Genomic DNA, 13,879 nt, shown 5'->3' with positions numbered 1-13,879 from the left:
CAGGGACGCTTCACTGGAGGCATAGGGGCATTTGACTCCAGCAGGGGCCCGTGACTCCAGCAGGGGCCGTTGCAACCAGGGACGCGTTACTGGAGGCGCAGGGGCCCTTGACTCCAGCAGGGGCCCTTGACTCCAGGGACGCGTCACTGGAGGCACAGCGGCGCTTGACTCCAGTAGGGGACCTGGACTCCAGCAGGGGCCCTTGACTCCAGGGATGCGTCATAGGAGGCACAGGGGCCCTTGACTCCATCAGGGACCCATGACTCAATCAGGGGCCCTTGACTCCAGGGACGCGTCACTGGAGGCATAGGGGCACTTGACTCCAGCAGGGGCCCTTGACACCAGGGACGCGTCACTGGAGGCACAGCGGCCCTTGACTCCAGCAGGGGCCCTTGACTCCATCAGGGGCACTTGACTCCATCAGGGGCCCTTGACTCCAGCAGGGGCCCTTGACACCAGGGACGCGTCACTGGAGGCACAGGGGCACTTGAGTCCAGCAGGGGCCCTTGACACCAAGGACGCGTCACTGGAGGCACAGGGGCCCTTGACTCAAGCAGGAGCCCTTGACTCCAGCAGGGGCCCTTGACTCCAGGGACGCTTCACTGGAGAAGCACGGGCCCTTGACTCCATCAGGGGCCCTTGACTCCAGGGACGCTTCTCTGGAGGTGCAGGGGCCCTTGTCTTCATCAGGGGCCCTTGACTCCATCAGGGGCCCTTGACTCCAGCACGGGCCCTTGACTCAAGCAGGGGCCCTTGACTTCAGGGACGCGTCACTGGAGGCGCAGGGGCACTTGAGTCCAGCAGGGGCCCTTGACACCAGCAGGGGCCCTTGACTCCAGGGACGCGTCACTGGAGGCACAGGGGCCATTGACTCCAGCAGGGGCCCTTGACTCCAGCAGGGGCCCTTTACTCCATCAGGGGCCCTTGACTCAATCAGGGGCCCTTGACTCCAGGGACGCGTCACTGGAGGCATAGGGGCATTTGACTCCAGCAGAGGCCCTTGACACCAGGGACGCGTCCCTGGAGGCATAGGGGCATTTGACTCCAGCAGGGGCCCTTGACTCCAGGGACGCTTCACTGGAGGCATAGGGGCATTTGACTCCAGCAGGGGCCCTTGACTCCAGCAGGGGCCGTTGCAACCAGGGACGCGTTACTGGAGGCGCAGGGGCCCTTGACTCCAGCAGGGGCCCTTGACTCCAGGGACGCGTCACTGGAGGCATAGGGGCATTTGACTCCAGCAGGGGCCCTTGACACCAGGGACGCGTCACTGGAGGCATAGGGGCATTTGACTCCAGCAGGGGCCCTTGACTCCAGCAGGGGCCGTTGCAACCAGGGACGCGTTACTGGAGGCGCAGGGGCCCTTGACTCCAGCAGGGGCCCTTGACTCCAGGGACGCGTCACTGGAGGCACAGCGGCGCTTGACTCCAGTAGGGGACCTGGACTCCAGCAGGGGCCCTTGACTCCAGGGATGCGTCATAGGAGGCACAGGGGCCCTTGACTCCATCAGGGACCCATGACTCAATCAGGGGCCCTTGACTCCAGGGACGCGTCACTGGAGGCATAGGGGCACTTGACTCCAGCAGGGGCCCTTGACACCAGGGACGCGTCACTGGAGGCACAGCGGCCCTTGACTCCAGCAGGGGCCCTTGACTCCATCAGGGGCACTTGACTCCATCAGGGGCCCTTGACTCCAGCAGGGGCCCTTGACACCAGGGACGCGTCACTGGAGGCACAGGGGCACTTGAGTCCAGCAGGGGCCCTTGACACCAAGGACGCGTCACTGGAGGCACAGGGGCCCTTGACTCAAGCAGGAGCCCTTGACTCCAGCAGGGGCCCTTGACTCCAGGGACGCTTCACTGGAGAAGCACGGGCCCTTGACTCCATCAGGGGCCCTTGACTCCAGGGACGCTTCTCTGGAGGTGCAGGGGCCCTTGTCTTCATCAGGGGCCCTTGACTCCATCAGGGGCCCTTGACTCCAGGGACGCGTCACAGGAGGCGCAGGGGCCCTTGACTCCAGCAGGGGCCCTTGACTCCAGCAGGGGCCCTTGACACCAGGGACGCGTCACTGGAGGCGCAGGGGCACTTGACTCCATCAGGGGCCCTTGACTCAAGGGACGCATCACTGGAGGCGCAGGGGCCCTTGACTCCAGCAGGGGCCCTTGACTCCAGCAGGGGCCCTTTACTCCATCAGGGGCCCTTGACTCCAGGGACGCGTCACTGGAGGCACAGCGACCCTTGACTCCAGCAGGGGCCCTTGACTCCAGCAGGGGCCCTTGACTCCAGGGACGCGTCACGGGAGGCACAGCGTCCCTTGACTCCAGCAGGGGCCCTTGACACCAGGGACGCGTCACTGGAGGCACAGCGGCCCTTGACTCCAGCAGCGGCCCTTGACTCCAGCAGGGGCCCTTGACTCCAGGGACGCGTCACTGGAGGCACAGGGGCCATTGACTCCATCAGGGGCCCTTGACTCCAGCAGGGGCCCTTTACTCCATCAGGGGCCCTTGACTCCAGGGACGCGTCACTGGAGGCATAGGGGCACTTGACTCCAGCAGGGGCCCTTGACACCAGGGACGCGTCACTGGAGGCGCAGGGGCCCTTGACTCCCGGGACGCGTCATAGGAGGCGCAGGGGCACTTGAGTCCAGCAGGGGCCCTTGACTCCAGGGACGCGTCACTGGAGGCACAGGGGCCCTTGACTCCAGCAGTTGCCCTTTACTCCAGGGACGAGTCACTGGAGGCACAGGGACCCTTGACTCCAGCAGGGGCCCTTGACTCCAGCAGGGGCCCTTGACTCCAGGGATGCGTCATAGGAGGCACAGGGGCCCTTGACTCCATCAGGGGCCCTTGACTCAATCAGGGGCCCTTGACTCCAGGGACGCGTCACTGGAGACATAGGGGCACTTGACTCCAGCAGGGGCCCTTGACACCAGGGACGCGTCACTGGAGGCACAGCGGCCCTTGACTCCAGCAGGGGCCTTTGACTCCAGGGACGCGTCACTGGAGGCATAGGGGCACTTGTCTCCATCAGGGACCCTTGACTCCAGCAGGGGCCCTTGACACCAGGGACGCGTCACTGGAGGCACAGCGGCCCTTGACTCCAGCAGGGGCACTTGACTCCATCAGGGGCCCTTGACTCAAGGGACGCGTCACTGGAGGCGCAGGGGCCCTTGACTCCATCAGGGGCCCTTGACTCAATCAGGGCCCTTGACTCCAGGGACGCGTCACTGGAGGCATAGGGGCATTTGACTCCTGCAGAGGCCCTTGACACCAGGGACGCGTCCCTGGAGGCATAGGGGCATTTGACTCCAGCAGGGGCCCTTGACTCCAGGTTGGCGTCACTGGAGGCACAGGGGCCATTGACTCCATCAGGGGCCCTTGACTCCAGCAGGGGCCCTTTACTCCATCAGGGGCCCTTGACTCCAGGGACGCGTCATAGGAGGCACAGGGGCCCTTGACTCCAGCAGGGGCCCTTGACTCCATCAGGGGCACTTGACTCCATCAGGGGCCCTTGACTCCAGCAGGGGCCCTTGACACCAGGGACGCGTCACTGGAGGCACAGGGGCACTTGAGTCCAGCAGGGGCCCTTGACACCAAGGACGCGTCACTGGAGGCACAGGGGCCCTTGACTCAAGCAGGAGCCCTTGACTCCAGCAGGGGCCCTTGACTCCAGGGACGCTTCATTGGAGAAGCACGGGCCCTTGACTCCATCAGGGGCCCTTGACTCCAGGGACGCTTCTCTGGAGGTGCAGGGGCCCTTGTCTTCATCAGGGGCCCTTGACTCCATCAGGGGCCCTTGACTCCAGCACGGGCCCTTGACTCAAGCAGGGGCCCTTGACTTCAGGGACGCGTCACTGGAGGCGCAGGGGCACTTGAGTCCAGCAGGGGCCCTTGACACCAGCAGGGGCCCTTGACTCCAGGGACGCGTCACTGGAGGCACAGGGGCCATTGACTCCAGCAGGGGCCCTTGACTCCAGCAGGGGCCCTTTACTCCATCAGGGGCCCTTGACTCAATCAGGGGCCCTTGACTCCAGGGACGCGTCACTGGAGGCATAGGCGCATTTGACTCCAGCAGAGGCCCTTGACACCAGGGACGCGTCCCTGGAGGCATAGGGGTATTTGACTCCAGCAGGGGCCCTTGACTCCAGGGACGCTTCACTGGAGGCATAGGGGCATTTGACTCCAGCAGGGGCCCTTGACTCCAGCAGGGGCCGTTGCAACCAGGGACGCGTTACTGGAGGCGCAGGGGCCCTTGACTCCAGCAGGGGCCCTTGACTCCAGGGACGCGTCACTGGAGGCATAGGGGCATTTGACTCCAGCAGGGGCCCTTGACACCAGGGACGCGTCACTGGAGGCATAGGGGCATTTGACTCCAGCAGGGGCCCTTGACTCCAGGGACGCTTCACTGGAGGCATAGGGGCATTTGACTCCAGCAGGGGCCCTTGACTCCAGCAGGGGCCGTTGCAACCAGGGACGCGTTACTGGAGGCGCAGGGGCCCTTGACTCCAGCAGGGGCCCTTGACTCCAGGGACGCGTCACTGGAGGCACAGCGGCGCTTGACTCCAGTAGGGGACCTGGACTCCAGCAGGGGCCCTTGACTCCAGGGATGCGTCATAGGAGGCACAGGGGCCCTTGACTCCATCAGGGACCCATGACTCAATCAGGGGCCCTTGACTCCAGGGACGCGTCACTGGAGGCATAGGGGCACTTGACTCCAGCAGGGGCCCTTGACACCAGGGACGCGTCACTGGAGGCACAGCGGCCCTTGACTCCAGCAGGGGCCCTTGACTCCATCAGGGGCACTTGACTCCATCAGGGGCCCTTGACTCCAGCAGGGGCCCTTGACACCAGGGACGCGTCACTGGAGGCACAGGGGCACTTGAGTCCAGCAGGGGCCCTTGACACCAAGGACGCGTCACTGGAGGCACAGGGGCCCTTGACTCAAGCAGGAGCCCTTGACTCCAGCAGGGGCCCTTGACTCCAGGGACGCTTCACTGGAGAAGCACGGGCCCTTGACTCCATCAGGGGCCCTTGACTCCAGGGACGCTTCTCTGGAGGTGCAGGGGCCCTTGTCTTCATCAGGGGCCCTTGACTCCATCAGGGGCCTTTGACTCCAGGGACGCGTCACAGGAGGCGCAGGGGCCCTTGACTCCAGCAGGGGCACTTGACTCCATCAGGGGCCCTTGACTCAAGGGACGCATCACTGGAGGCGCAGGGGCCCTTGACTCCAGCAGGGGCCCTTGACTCCAGCAGGGGCCCTTTACTCCATCAGGGGCCCTTGACTCCAGGGACGCGTCACTGGAGGCACAGCGACCCTTGACTCCAGCAGGGGCCCTTGACTCCAGCAGGGGCCCTTGACTCCAGGGACGCGTCACGGGAGGCACAGCGTCCCTTGACTCCAGCAGGGGCCCTTGACACCAGGGACGCGTCACTGGAGGCACAGCGGCCCTTGACTCCAGCAGCGGCCCTTGACTCCAGCAGGGGCCCTTGACTCCAGGGACGCGTCACTGGAGGCACAGGGGCCATTGACTCCATCAGGGGCCCTTGACTCCAGCAGGGGCCCTTTACTCCATCAGGGGCCCTTGACTCCAGGGACGCGTCACTGGAGGCATAGGGGCACTTGACTCCAGCAGGGGCCCTTGACACCAGGGACGCGTCACTGGAGGCGCAGGGGCCCTTGACTCCCGGGACGCGTCATAGGAGGCGCAGGGGCACTTGAGTCCAGCAGGGGCCCTTGACTCCAGGGACGCGTCACTGGAGGCACAGGGGCCCTTGACTCCAGCAGTTGCCCTTTACTCCAGGGACGAGTCACTGGAGGCACAGGGGCCCTTGACTCCAGCAGGGGCCCTTGACTCCAGCAGGGGCCCTTGACTCCAGGGATGCGTCATAGGAGGCACAGGGGCCCTTGACTCCATCAGGGGCCCTTGACTCAATCAGGGGCCCTTGACTCCAGGGACGCGTCACTGGAGACATAGGGGCACTTGACTCCAGCAGGGGCCCTTGACACCAGGGACGCGTCACTGGAGGCACAGCGGCCCTTGACTCCAGCAGGGGCCTTTGACTCCAGGGACGCGTCACTGGAGGCATAGGGGCACTTGTCTCCATCAGGGACCCTTGACTCCAGCAGGGGCCCTTGACACCAGGGACGCGTCACTGGAGGCACAGCGGCCCTTGACTCCAGCAGGGGCACTTGACTCCATCAGGGGCCCTTGACTCAAGGGACGCGTCACTGGAGGCGCAGGGGCCCTTGACTCCATCAGGGGCCCTTGACTCAATCAGGGGCCCTTGACTCCAGGGACGCGTCACTGGAGGCATAGGGGCATTTGACTCCAGCAGAGGCCCTTGACACCAGGGACGCGTCCCTGGAGGCATAGGGGCATTTGACTCCAGCAGGGGCCCTTGACTCCAGGTTGGCGTCACTGGAGGCACAGGGGCCATTGACTCCATCAGGGGCCCTTGACTCCAGCAGGGGCCCTTTACTCCATCAGGGGCCCTTGACTCCAGGGACGCGTCACTGGAGGCATAGGGGCACTTGACTCCAGCAGGGGCCCTTGACACCAGGGACGCGTCACTGGAGGCACAGCGGCCCTTGACTCCAGCAGGGGCCCTTGACTCCAGCAGGGGCCCTTGACTCCATCAGTGGCCCTTGACTCCAGGGACGCGTCACTGGAGGCATAGGGGCACTTGTCTCCATCAGGGGCCCTTGACTCCAGCAGGGGCCCTTGACACCAGGGACGCGTCACTGGAGGCACAGCGGGCCTTGACTCCAGCAGGGGCACTTGACTCCATCAGGGGCCCTTGACACCAGGGACGCATCCCTGGAGACATAGGGGCATTTGACTCCAGCAGGGGCCCTTGACACCAGGGACGCGTCACTGGAGGCAAAGGGGCATTTGACTCCAGCAGGGGCCCTGAACACCAGGGATGCGTCACTGGAGGCACAGCGGCCCTTGACTCCAGCAGGGGCCCTTGACTCCAGCAGGGGCCGTTGCAACCAGGGACGCGTTACTGGAGGCGCAGGGGCCCTTGACTCCAGCAGGGGCCCTGGACTCCAGCAGGGGCCCTTGACTCCAGGGATGCGTCATAAGAGGCACAGGGGCCCTTGACTCCATCAGGGGCCTTTGACTCCAGGGACGCGTCACAGGAGGCGCAGGGGCCCTTGACTCCAGCAGGGGCCCTTGACTCCAGCAGGGGCCCTTGACACCAGGGACGCGTCACTGGAGGCGCAGGGGCCCTTGACTCCATCAGGGGCCCTTGACTCCATCAGGGGCCCTTTACTCAAGGGACGCATCACTGGAGGCGCAGGGGCCCTTGACTCCAGCAGGGGCCCTTGACTCCAGCAAGGGCCCTTTACTCCATCAGGGGCCCTTGACTCCAGGGACGCGTCACTGGAGGCACAGCGACCCTTGACTCCAGCAGGGGCCCTTGACACCAGGGACGCGTCACTGGAGGCACAGCGGCCCTTGACTCCAGCAGCGGCCCTTGACTCCAGCAGGGGCCCTTGACTCCTGGGACGCGTCACTGGAGGAACAGGGGCCATTGACTCCATCAGGGGCCCTTGACTCCAGCAGGGGCCCTTTACTCCATCAGGGGCCCTTGATTCCAGGGACGCGTCACTGGAGGCATAGGGGCACTTGACTCCAGCAGGGGCCCTTGACTCCAGGGACGCGTCACTGGAGGAACAGGGGCCATTGACTCCATCAGAGGCCCTTGACTCCAGCAGGGGCCCTTTACTCCATCAGGGGCCCTTGATTCCAGGGACGCGTCACTGGAGGCATAGGGGCACTTGACTCCAGCAGGGGCCCTTGACACCAGGGACGCGTCACTGGAGGCGCAGGGGCCCTTGACTCCCGGGACGCGTCATAGGAGGCGCAGGGGCACTTGAGTCCAGCAGGGGCCCTTGACTCCAGGGACGCGTCACTGGAGGCACAGGGGCCCTTGACTCCAGCAGTTGCCCTTTACTCCAGGGACGAGTCACTGGAGGCACAGGGGCCCTTGACTCCAGCAGGGGCCCTTGACTCCAGCAGGGGCCCTTGACTCCAGCAGGGGCCCTTGACTCCAGGGATGCGTCATAGGAGGCACAGGGGCCCTTGACTCCATCAGGGGCCCTTGACTCAATCAGGGGCCCTTGACTCCAGGGACGCGTCACTGGAGACATAGGGGCACTTGACTCCAGCAGGGGCCCTTGACACCAGGGACGCGTCACTGGAGGCACAGCGGCCCTTGACTCCAGCAGGGGCACTTGACTCCATCAGGGGCCCTTGACTCAAGGGACGCGTCACTGGAGGCGCAGGGGCCCTTGACTCCATCAGGGGCCCTTGACTCCATCAGGGGCCTTTGACTCCAGGGACGCGTCACTGGAGGCATAGGGGCACTTGTCTCCATCAGGGACCCTTGACTCCAGCAGGGGCCCTTGACACCAGGGACGCGTCACTGGAGGCACAGCGGCCCTTGACTCCAGCAGGGGATCTTGACTCCATCAGGGGCCCTTGACTCAAGGGACGCGTCACTGGAGGTGCAGGGGCCCTTGACTCCATCAGGGGCCCTTGACTCAATCAGGGGCCCTTGACTCCAGGGACGCGTCACTGGAGGCATAGGGGCATTTGACTCCAGCAGAGGCCCTTGACACCAGGGACGCGTCCCTGGAGGCATAGGGGCATTTGACTCCAGCAGGGGCCCTTGACTCCAGGTACGCGTCACTGGAGGCACAGGGGCACTTGACTCCAGCAGGGGCCCTTGACACCAGGGACGCGTCACTGGAGGCGCAGGGGCACTTGAGTCCAGGGACGCGTCACTGGAGGCGCAGGGGCCCTTGATTCCATCAGGGGCACTTGACTCCATCAGGGGCCCTTGACTCCAGCAGGGGCCCTGGACACCAGGGATGCGTCACTGGAGGCACAGCGGCCCTTGACTCCAGCAGGGGCCCTTGACTCCAGCAGGGGCACTTGAGTCCAGGGACGCGTCACTGGAGGCGCAGGGGCCCTTGATTCCATTAGGGGCACTTGACTCCATCAGGGGCCCTTGACTCCAGCAGGGGCCCTGGACACCAGGGATGCGTCACTGGAGGCACAGCGGCCCTTGACTCCAGCAGGGGCCCTTGACTCCAGCAGGGGCACTTGACTCCAGGGACGCGTCAGTGGAGGAGCAGGGGCCCTTGACTCCAGGGACGCGTCATAGGAGGCGCAGGGGCACTTGAGTCCAGCAGGGGCCCTTGACTCCAGGGACGCGTCACTGGAGGCACAGGGGCCCTTGACTCCAGCAGTTGCCCTTTACTCCAGGGACGAGTCTTTGGAGGCACAGGGGCCCTTGACTCCAGCAGGGGCCCTTGACTCCAGCAGGGGCCCTTTACTCCATCAGGGGCCCTTGACTCCAGGGACGCGTCACTGGAGGCATAGGGACACTTGACTCCAGCAGGGGCCCTTGACACCAGGGACGCGTCACTGGAGGCGCAGGGGCCCTTGACTACAGCAGGGGCGCTTGACACCAGGGACGCGTCACTGGAGGCACAGCGGCCCTTGACTCCAGCAGGGGCCCTTGACTCCAGCAGGGGCCCTTGACTCCAGGGATGCGTCATAGGAGGCACAGGGGCCCTTGACTCCAGCAGGGGCCCTTGACTCCAGCAGGGGCCCTGGACACCAGGGATGCGTCACTGGAGGCACAGCGGCCCTTGACTCCATCAGGGGCCCCTGACTCAATCAGGGGCCGTTGACTCCAGGGACGCGTCACTGGAGACATAGGGGCACTTGACTCAAGCAGGGGCCCTTGACTTCAGGGACGCGTCACTGGAGGCGCAGGGGCACTTGAGTCCAGCAGGGGCCCTTGACACCAGCAGGGGCCCTTGACTCCAGGGACGCGTCACTGGAGGCACAGGGGCCATTGACTCCAGCAGGGGCCCTTGACTCCAGCAGGGGCCCTTTACTCCATCAGGGGCCCTTGACTCAATCAGGGGCCCTTGACTCCAGGGACGCGTCACTGGAGGCATAGGGGCATTTGACTCCAGCAGAGGCCCTTGACACCAGGGACGCGTCCCTGGAGGCATAGGGGCATTTGACTCCAGCAGGGGCCCTTGACTCCAGGGACGCTTCACTGGAGGCATAGGGGCATTTGACTCCAGCAGGGGCCCTTGACTCCAGCAGGGGCCGTTGCAACCAGGGACGCGTTACTGGAGGCGCAGGGGCCCTTGACTCCAGCAGGGGCCCTTGACTCCAGGGACGCGTCACTGGAGGCATAGGGGCATTTGACTCCAGCAGGGGCCCTTGACACCAGGGACGCGTCACTGGAGGCATAGGGGCATTTGACTCCAGCAGGGGCCCTTGACTCCAGGGACGCTTCACTGGAGGCATAGGGGCATTTGACTCCAGCAGGGGCCCTTGACTCCAGCAGGGGCCGTTGCAACCAGGGACGCGTTACTGGAGGCGCAGGGGCCCTTGACTCCAGCAGGGGCCCTTGACTCCAGGGACGCGTCACTGGAGGCACAGCGGCGCTTGACTCCAGTAGGGGACCTGGACTCCAGCAGGGGCCCTTGACTCCAGGGATGCGTCATAGGAGGCACAGGGGCCCTTGACTCCATCAGGGACCCATGACTCAATCAGGGGCCCTTGACTCCAAGGACGCGTCACTGGAGGCATAGGGGCACTTGACTCCAGCAGGGGCCCTTGACTCCATCAGGGGCACTTGACTCCATCAGGGGCCCTTGACTCCAGCAGGGGCCCTTGACACCAGGGACGCGTCACTGGAGGCACAGGGGCACTTGAGTCCAGCAGGGGCCCTTGACACCAAGGACGCGTCACTGGAGGCACAGGGGCCCTTGACTCAAGCAGGAGCCCTTGACTCCAGCAGGGGCCCTTGACTCCAGGGACGCTTCACTGGAGAAGCACGGGCCCTTGACTCCATCAGGGGCCCTTGACTCCAGGGACGCTTCTCTGGAGGTGCAGGGGCCCTTGTCTTCATCAGGGGCCCTTGACTCCATCAGGGGCCCTTGACTCCAGGGACGCGTCACAGGAGGCGCAGGGGCCCTTGACTCCAGCAGGGGCCCTTGACTCCAGCAGGGGCCCTTGACACCAGGGACGCGTCACTGGAGGCGCAGGGGCACTTGACTCCATCAGGGGCCCTTGACTCAAGGGACGCATCACTGGAGGCGCAGGGGCCCTTGACTCCAGCAGGGGCCCTTGACTCCAGCAGGGGCCCTTTACTCCATCAGGGGCCCTTGACTCCAGGGACGCGTCACTGGAGGCACAGCGACCCTTGACTCCAGCAGGGGCCCTTGACTCCAGCAGGGGCCCTTGACTCCAGGGACGCGTCACGGGAGGCACAGCGTCCCTTGACTCCAGCAGGGGCCCTTGACACCAGGGACGCGTCACTGGAGGCACAGCGGCCCTTGACTCCAGCAGCGGCCCTTGACTCCAGCAGGGGCCCTTGACTCCAGGGACGCGTCACTGGAGGCACAGGGGCCATTGACTCCATCAGGGGCCCTTGACTCCAGCAGGGGCCCTTTACTCCATCAGGGGCCCTTGACTCCAGGGACGCGTCACTGGAGGCATAGGGGCACTTGACTCCAGCAGGGGCCCTTGACACCAGGGACGCGTCACTGGAGGCGCAGGGGCCCTTGACTCCCGGGACGCGTCATAGGAGGCGCAGGGGCACTTGAGTCCAGCAGGGGCCCTTGACTCCAGGGACGCGTCACTGGAGGCACAGGGGCCCTTGACTCCAGCAGTTGCCCTTTACTCCAGGGACGAGTCACTGGAGGCACAGGGACCCTTGACTCCAGCAGGGGCCCTTGACTCCAGCAGGGGCCCTTGACTCCAGGGATGCGTCATAGGAGGCACAGGGACCCTTGACTCCATCAGGGGCCCTTGACTCAATCAGGGGCCCTTGACTCCAGGGACGCGTCACTGGAGACATAGGGGCACTTGACTCCAGCAGGGGCCCTTGACACCAGGGACGCGTCACTGGAGGCACAGCGGCCCTTGACTCCAGCAGGGGCCTTTGACTCCAGGGACGCGTCACTGGAGGCATAGGGGCACTTGTCTCCATCAGGGACCCTTGACTCCAGCAGGGGCCCTTGACACCAGGGACGCGTCACTGGAGGCACAGCGGCCCTTGACTCCATCAGGGGCCCTTGACTCAATCAGGGCCCTTGACTCCAGGGACGCGTCACTGGAGGCATAGGGGCATTTGACTCCTGCAGAGGCCCTTGACACCAGGGACGCGTCCCTGGAGGCATAGGGGCATTTGACTCCAGCAGGGGCCCTTGACTCCAGGTTGGCGTCACTGGAGGCACAGGGGCCATTGACTCCATCAGGGGCCCTTGACTCCAGCAGGGGCCCTTTACTCCATCAGGGGCCCTTGACTCCAGGGACGCGTCATAGGAGGCACAGGGGCCCTTGACTCCAGCAGGGGCCCTTGACTCCATCAGGGGCACTTGACTCCATCAGGGGCCCTTGACTCCAGCAGGGGCCCTTGACACCAGGGACGCGTCACTGGAGGCACAGGGGCACTTGAGTCCAGCAGGGGCCCTTGACACCAAGGACGCGTCACTGGAGGCACAGGGGCCCTTGACTCAAGCAGGAGCCCTTGACTCCAGCAGGGGCCCTTGACTCCAGGGACGCTTCACTGGAGAAGCACGGGCCCTTGACTCCATCAGGGGCCCTTGACTCCAGGGACGCTTCTCTGGAGGTGCAGGGGCCCTTGTCTTCATCAGGGGCCCTTGACTCCATCAGGGGCCCTTGACTCCAGCACGGGCCCTTGACTCAAGCAGGGGCCCTTGACTTCAGGGACGCGTCACTGGAGGCGCAGGGGAACTTGAGTCCAGCAGGGGCCCTTGACACCAGCAGGGGCCCTTGACTCCAGGGACGCGTCACTGGAGGCACAGGGGCCATTGACTCCAGCAGGGGCCCTTGACTCCAGCAGGGGCCCTTTACTCCATCAGGGGCCCTTGACTCAATCAGGGGCCCTTGACTCCAGGGACGCATCACTGGAGGCATAGGGGCATTTGACTCCAGCAGAGGCCCTTGACACCAGGGACGCGTCCCTGGAGGCATAGGGGCATTTGACTCCAGCAGGGGCCCTTGACTCCAGGGACGCTTCACTGGAGGCATAGGGGCATTTGACTCCAGCAGGGGCCCTTGACTCCAGCAGGGGCCGTTGCAACCAGGGACGCGTTACTGGAGGCGCAGGGGCCCTTGACTCCAGCAGGGGCCCTTGACTCCAGGGACGCGTCACTGGAGGCATAGGGGCATTTGACTCCAGCAGGGGCCCTTGACACCAGGGACGCGTCACTGGAGGCATAGGGGCATTTGACTCCAGCAGGGGCCCTTGACTCCAGGGACGCTTCACTGGAGGCATAGGGGCATTTGACTCCAGCAGGGGCCCTTGACTCCAGCAGGGGCCATTGCAACCAGGGACGCGTTACTGGAGGCGCAGGGGCCCTTGACTCCAGCAGGGGCCCTTGACTCCAGGGACGCGTCACTGGAGGCACAGCGGCGCTTGACTCCAGTAGGGGACCTGGACTCCAGCAGGGGCCCTTGACTCCAGGGATGCGTCATAGGAGGCACAGGGGCCCTTGACTCCATCAGGGACCCATGACTCAATCAGGGGCCCTTGACTCCAGGGACGCGTCACTGGAGGCATAGGGGCACTTGACTCCAGCAGGGGCCCTTGACACCAGGGACGCGTCACTGGAGGCACAGCGGCCCTTGACTCCAGCAGGGGCCCTTGACTCCATCAGGGGCACTTGACTCCATCAGGGGCCCTTGACTCCAGCAGGGGCCCTTGACACCAGGGACGCGTCACTGGAGGCACAGGGGCACTTGAGTCCAGCAGGGGCCCTTGACACCAAGGACGCGTCACTGGAGGCACAGGGGCCCTTGACTCAAGCAGGAGCC

At 64.9% G+C, this 13,879-nt stretch overlaps 1 long non-coding RNA gene across 1 annotated transcript in view; it reads left to right on the top strand.

Moving 5' to 3' along the window:
* The window catches only part of LOC146673433 (uncharacterized), a 461,960-nt gene that overhangs the window by 245,461 nt on the left and 202,620 nt on the right, over nucleotides 1–13,879 (top strand). The window lies entirely within an intron of this gene.

The sequence above is a fragment of the Rhamphochromis longiceps genome, linkage group LG3 (genome assembly GCF_057381845.1).
Source record: "Rhamphochromis longiceps isolate RC_006_pf linkage group LG3, R_longiceps_female_GT1.1, whole genome shotgun sequence".
Lineage (NCBI taxonomy): Eukaryota > Metazoa > Chordata > Actinopteri > Cichliformes > Cichlidae > Rhamphochromis > Rhamphochromis longiceps.
This window is presented reverse-complemented; position numbering and strand designations above follow the sequence as displayed.